This window comes from Amblyomma mixtum, chromosome 4, assembly GCF_055824585.1.
Source record: "Amblyomma mixtum isolate Tamu chromosome 4, ASM5582458v1, whole genome shotgun sequence".
Classification (NCBI taxonomy): domain Eukaryota; kingdom Metazoa; phylum Arthropoda; class Arachnida; order Ixodida; family Ixodidae; genus Amblyomma; species Amblyomma mixtum.
The window spans coordinates 137,034,753-137,041,477 of NC_143015.1; the positions used below are offsets into that span (position 1 = coordinate 137,034,753).

Here is a 6,725-nt window from a genome sequence, read left to right on the forward strand (position 1 = left end):
CCTGTGTGGCCGATTTCCCTAATTAAATCGAATTAATGTCCGCCTCCCACTTTTTTTTTTGAATTCTCCCCGTACGGTGGGCGGAGTCGAACAACGCGTGGAGTGCCTTTCAGCCAGTCCCGTGACGGCTTGCCGCTCTGCCATCGGCGGAGTAATATGTAGTAATCCGTAGAAGCAAATAGTCCGCGCGTATTTTTATTTCTGCGGGCTTATTTTGCGGCTATATTATCAGCGAATGAAACATTTATTCACGGAAAAATAAAAAACAAAATAAAGCGAGATCAACGCCTCCACAGAGCTGGCTGAAAGGCACTCCACACGTTGGTCGACTCCGCCCGCCGTACGGGGAGAATTCAAATATTAAAGGCGGGAGCCGGACGTTAATTAGATTTAATTAGGGAAATCAGCCACGCAGGGCAATAAGTCGAAGTTTCTAAGAATGTCCGGAACGTGTAGATTGTGTTCCCGCGGCAAAAAGACGAGTTCAGGTTCCTCTTCAGTGCACCCTCAACATTTTCAATGCCTAATAACGTGTTTCAATCGCTGATCCAGATCATGCCTTCGTGCTCGCGTAACCGAACAGTGTTTTTCACAGATAGATTTCGAATTCAATCCTGAGTTCTGAGTAGACAGCGACCGTATGCACACTGGACTCCCTAAACATTCTGCGACTTCCCGGATTCAGAGAGCTGCTCCGGATCGTCGTCTGGGATACGCACTCTTTCTAGCTCGCTCCGTAGCGGTGGCGCTGCTGGCGGCGGTGCCGTGCGCAAACACACCCTGCGGTCATACCATTGTAGTGTGTGCCAGTAACCGCAGTAGCACTATAAAATGCTTTGCTCTCACACAACCCCGAGCGTTAAAACATTAGCGTTACACACTCGCAGTCTGCCTGCCGACATTTCGACTGGCTAATCTAGATGTTTGCGAGTCTTCCGTGCTTAGAACGCATGTGTACTAATCACGGAACTTGACAACTTGCATTCATCGCTCGAACCGTGAACTTACCGGCAATTACGTATAAGCTTTAGATTCCAAACATGCTCAAGTTCCTTTCCCAAGTTTGACGCAAGTCGCGGGACATTGTTTTGGTATACAAAATTATCTTTGAAGACAAAACAGTGCTTTCATTGAAGCGTATAAACAGGGCACCCCACTTCTGGACCTTTCTTTTTGTTCGTAGCACCGCTTCCCATATTGTTTATGTGGCCCTCCTGACTATCACAAACATATAGCTCATATATCTACTTTTGGCACTCATATGCATGTGGGCGCGCCCGCCCAGTGCCCTTGAAAGGCATTCCAGTTGACACTGTTTTCTCAATTATTTTCTGTAGAATACGAACCGTTTTGTTCATATAAGTAACGTAAGTGTTTTATTTTCCGTAGTTCATGTTAAAACAGTGACAAGTTCTACAGGAAGCCTACGTGCATGAACCTTGTTTGGAAATACCGCTTCTAAGCTCTATACAAGCGGTTTTGCATAAAACGTCCGCGAAGAATGCCAGCTGTTTTATTACGAAAAGGTTTCGTGCTGTGTACATTGCACTCCCCATGTCTTCTCTTTACGTAGACAATGGCACTCATTGGTCTCCGAACGTTTTTCCCTCCAGTGGCAACGAGTTTTCAGTGCGCGCTTTCAGCGACCGCGTTCTGTGTAGCCATCGCAAAGGCGGACATCTGCTTTTAGAAGCGCCTGCAGTCTGGCACACATCGTAAGGTAGGGCTGCAGTTTTCAAAACAATGAAAAGGGACAACGCACAGCTTACACAAAAGGTACGCCTACATCAAGGAATTCTTTATTTCTATTTGCTTTTGCTATCATTTATTGTTTCTGAGTCATTGTGCATTGCATGTTGATATCTTCGGCTATTGTGGCATTGTGATACCGGGGATGGCAGGCGTTGGGAAAGAGCGAGTCGTGTTTTGTAGGAAGCGGTTTAACTAAACCGTTGACGTTAACTTTTGCCTACTGCATTTATTCTCCTGGTAGTTCGCCTTTAGGCACAGTCGGATTAGTTTCCTTAATTTATACAGCGCCATTTTGCTCATCACTGGAACACAACTTATTCTTTACCTACGGGTGCATGATTTACCTACGGGTGCATGAGCCACCGCGGCGGCTCAGCGCGCTATGGCCATTAAACGCTCGTGGAAACCCTCACAGGCATATGTCATTTAGGAGCGCATTTCTCATATGACCTTTTCTTTCCCACCCGAGCGGCTGCTGCAGGCTATGCCCCTGGCAGGCAAATGCCCATAAAAGGGTATTTGCTACTTGAGCAGCGAAGCTTCGGATTAAATCATTTAAATGTGCTAGCACTTATAATGGCAAGTACCCGCTTCTTGCCTTTGTGTGTTTGTTTCAGTCTGTTTGTTTTTCTGCCTGATTGTCTGAAGCCTGCTTTGTGAAACGCTGCCCACCTGTCCACCAGTTTGCGGGCAACTTGCCCTGGTGTGCGTATAAGTATATACACCTGGAAGTTGCCTACTCTCCACTGCCCACCGGGTTGTGGGCAAACTGCATACCGTGGCAGGTGGCAGTGCAATTAATGATATGTCGCGAGAGGTTGCTTGAGAAGTGTAGCCTGAGTCTGTCGAGCCCTATCAGCGGCAGCCCTTGCCATTTCAGGGACGTGGCGCACCGCTTAGCCGCTATACCATACAGCGCCAGGAGTGATACGAGGACTGCCAGGGATCCATGAATGTAAAGTGGAAAATGATGAAGTCTGCATATATCAGCACTAACTTTATATCGCTATCGAAACAGCCTCTATCCATGAACAATAGATTCCAATACCAGAACCGAAGTGAAACCAAAATGCTAGCGCATCTAATTCGCTCTATGAGGATTCTGGTGTGGGCAAGTTGATTCATGCTTAGTAAACAGATTCGCACAGCGCTACGGAACACGGACAAAAACGTACACGGAACAGCGCCCGTCCTGTGTTTCGAGTTCCTTCTTGTCCTTGTTCCGTAGCGCTGTGCGAATCTGTATCTAAATCACATTATATGAACTACGCAAATCGACCGCCATTTTTAATATGGCTGTGCATTTACGGACACTGGTGGGCGCTTGCTGAATGCTGCTGAAACGACCAGTTTGGGCACAAGTACTCAACTAGGAGAAAATGCAGTTGTAGACTTGTCGTTGGTTGTTAGATTCTTTGAAGCTGGAAATATTATAAACACCTGTAAATATTCGAAAATATAGCAGTCCCGTAAAACAAAAACGGAGGTTTTCCAACCCTTGCTTCGAGCTTAGAAGTCTTAGTCGATGATGGTCCAACTAGATTGGTCGGATATCTGGTGGTTAGGAAGCGGCAATGAGAGACAACGCTTGCTGAAATAATAACAAATGGCATGGCTTCAAGTGGGCGCTGTGTAATTTTATTTATAATCTTCAGTGCATGTAGATGCGCCGATAATAGCTCAGAAGCCCGCGTACCCTAAACGCCTCTTGGGAATGAGATATTCATAATCGTCAGGATTCCATGGCCGCCTTTCGCAGCGACGCTTTTGAACGCATTTGTTCCGCTGGTTTCTGTAATACCCGGGTTTACAGAAGCATCCTTTCAGCACTCTAGGAGGGCAGATTGTCTGAGGTCCCCTTCTTGTACACTTTCCTTCACAGCAGGGGCGCCACACACAACTCAAGAACGTTTCGCCTGGTGGGCACCCTGCAAAAAAAAGGAAAAAGTGTACATTCGTTGCCAAAAGTAACCGGGCACAGGTGGTTTGTTTCTTAGCCGCTTAGCGAAGCACTTACGGCAGCCCTTAAGATATGAATTTGTGTAGAGTAAGGCGAGCCTTTGCCCTAACGGTCTGACACCTTTCCGTCTTTAGGGGTGCCGTAAAGGCTCCGTTTTAGGGTTCAGAGGCAAAAACCTTTTGCTCCGTTACTTTTGTCAAAGGGGGTAGATTCCACATTGGCTAAATTACTGAAACTGAAACAATGAATAAAACATGTACCAGACATTTCCGCAAAGTTACCGTAATGTACCCCGTGCTTCCTCTGCAAACTTTCTCTTTGTTAATTTAGTGTGCTCTCTTCACCTAAAATAACAAGAATGTTATAGATGTCCTCAAGTTATTCCAAGTAAAGTAAGCACTGAATTTAAAAGTGCAGCTTTCTCTATTTAGTTTGATTCTATGGGCGTTTACCTACATCAGAAAACTGCGAATACAATGCTAGTACGAGTGAGGGCGCACAATGCGGGCTGCACTATCTTTCTCGCCATTGTTTGAAAAATGGGCTTGACAGATTCTGCTGTGGGCTGGAAATTTTTTTTCTTTTGTGGGGGGTGGGAGGAGGGACGACCCCTCTCGTCTCCCCTTGGTGCGTAAACTGTGTAAAAGGTTCATCTTGTCGTACACAATGACCTTCTTCAAAAAGCTACCCACTGAGGCACTGTGCGCTAATTCATAGCTATAGATTAAGGGCATTTTTGAGTCTGGTAAAATGATGCCTCCGTGGTGTTCTGCAAACTACTAAGCACTGCTTCATCAATATTGTAAAGGCGCAACACTCCTCAGGAATGTCCTTCAGCGAAAATTGTAAAAGCAAATGAATTCAACTGCCCATACTCTACATAGCTTTTTGCGGTGAAATGTCTTCAAGAATTCCGAGGGAGCCTCTTTATTACGGCCTCTTTATAGAAGAATCGCATAGGAAGCCGATTGTGAACCTGATGTAAAATCCAATTTCAGCCAAATGTGGTCATTTTAGCGAAATGTGTCACCAGAAAAACTTCAAACCCGTGTGCCGCTCTGGTCTTCATAAATACTTTGTAAATGGTTCCGGTGCGTAGAACACTTTTCACAATTAAAAAAAAACTATTTTTACATCAAAGAAGGACCGAGTTGTCTAAAGCCACGGGAAGCAGAGTTAATGCGCTTGCTACGTACTCAGTTCCAGGCCCGCTCTTGGGTGAAGATTACTTCACCTGAATACCGTTCGGGTGAAAGGTTTCGTAAAGTTCCGATAACTTCACCGCCGTTTTCGGCGTCAGATTCTCCTTTATTTTCGTCTTCTGATTCGGACGTTAGCCATTTGGCCATGAACAAAGATCATTTCTTCTTTAAGATATGCCGTGCAGTGACCGTATAAAAGCGAAAGTGACAACGACTACACACCGACAAGAAATGGAAAGGCGTATGTAATTTTCATTAATAACATTCGGTCAACCTGCATGTCTGTGATGGCTATCTTGCAAGTCCACTCTTAAGCGGTAGAGCAGCAAGAGACTAATGCTTCTTGGTGACCTCAGAGCTGATAAGCTTCCTCATGTTATGAAGCGTTAGTCTGGTTTGATTCGGCGAAGGTAAGCGCTCAGACATTCACTAAGGGCAGCGTTATATGACAATGTGGAAGTAGGTGAAGATAACCGAAGGCATCTATGTTGCCGAAGAAAGAATGAAACATTGGCGTAAACGCGCATTATGGCATCATTAACGAAGCTTTCCATATGAAAATTCAAATAATTCCGCACGTTTTATGTTTAAGTCAAATAGACTTCTGAAATAACGAAGAACAGATAAAGATAGCGAAACATATAGGTGCTGTATGGCGTCATGCGCGTTTCGTGGAAGCCACACAGAAAGCAAATGAATATCATTATAGGTATTTAGCAAAAAAGTTACAGCCTTCAGTATATTCCTCTTATCATACACAGACACTGTGTCCCAACAGATCTGTATGCGTATGCCACGTGGACAGTTTTCATCATGGTTGGCTGAGAGCCGTTCAGTCAGTGCAGGCAGCAACTTCGTTTTACCATTCGTGCAAAGTATTTCATGGCAGCAGAGACTCCCTGCTATCACAGAGGTTGTAACTTTTTCCATCGAATTTGAACTTATATAGCACCTTGATAAATAGAGCTGGAAGACAGAAACATATACATACTTCGTCCGGGAGACCACCCATAAGGGCTGCGATCAATACCCCCAGAAACCTGCTTCGCTGCCGTCTCCAGCAGTAGGGCACACAACACGGATCCCAGTGCCAGCAAGCCGATAGAGGCCAGCTTAGCCATCTTTAAATGACTTGAAAATGGAGCAGACCTGGTGTTTATATACTGTATGTGGAAATTTATGCACTGAACAAAGGCTTTTCTCGTTTACACAATCTTAAATATTACTGGTCGCCAACCAGTTGTCTCTCTTCCGAACGATGTTTAAAGTTCCGTGTACACAGCGGTATTGTCGAAGTCAGGAGGCTTTTGGATGTTCCTGACTATGTGTCTTAAGAGCCGCCTTTGTGCATTGAATTCAGAAAAGAATAGGAAATGCAGTGTAAAAAAAATGTCTGCTGTCTGCGTCTTTCGGCCAACAAGAGAAAGCCTGAAGTATTAGTTTATTTTTTCTTTGAGGCTCATCGTCAAGACCTTCCCGGACAATGTTTGTTATGTTCAGTGATATCGAACAAAGCAAGTAGCTTTGGTTAGGTTACTATTACATGACGCGATCTTTGAACAACAGAATTCTCTTGTATAAATCATTTGTTAGAGCAAACCTCTTTCTTATGCCTACTAAGAAGTATTCAGCTAAAGAAATACAAAATTGAAGAGGTTTACAGCTAGCGATTCGTGCAAGCTATTATGCAAAGCTTGCAGACGCTGCACAGGAGGGGTTTAAGCAATTTTGTGAAAACACGCATAAAACGCTGCCATGAATTAAAAATAGGTTTGGTGGAATGGTGAGCGAGGCCTTAAGCTGACTTCGCT

The 6,725-nt window shown here is 44.8% G+C and overlaps 1 long non-coding RNA gene across 1 annotated transcript; it reads right to left on the minus strand.

Moving 5' to 3' along the window:
* Window positions 1–3,368: 3,368 nt before the first annotated feature.
* LOC149348377 (uncharacterized) lies at window positions 3,369–6,050 on the minus strand. The gene is made up of 2 exons (XR_016292251.1): window positions 5,906–6,050; window positions 3,369–3,680 (listed from the first exon to the last, which is right to left on the minus strand). It is a non-coding gene; the product is annotated as an uncharacterized LOC149348377 (long non-coding RNA).
* Between the last annotated feature and the right edge of the window lie 675 nt (window positions 6,051–6,725).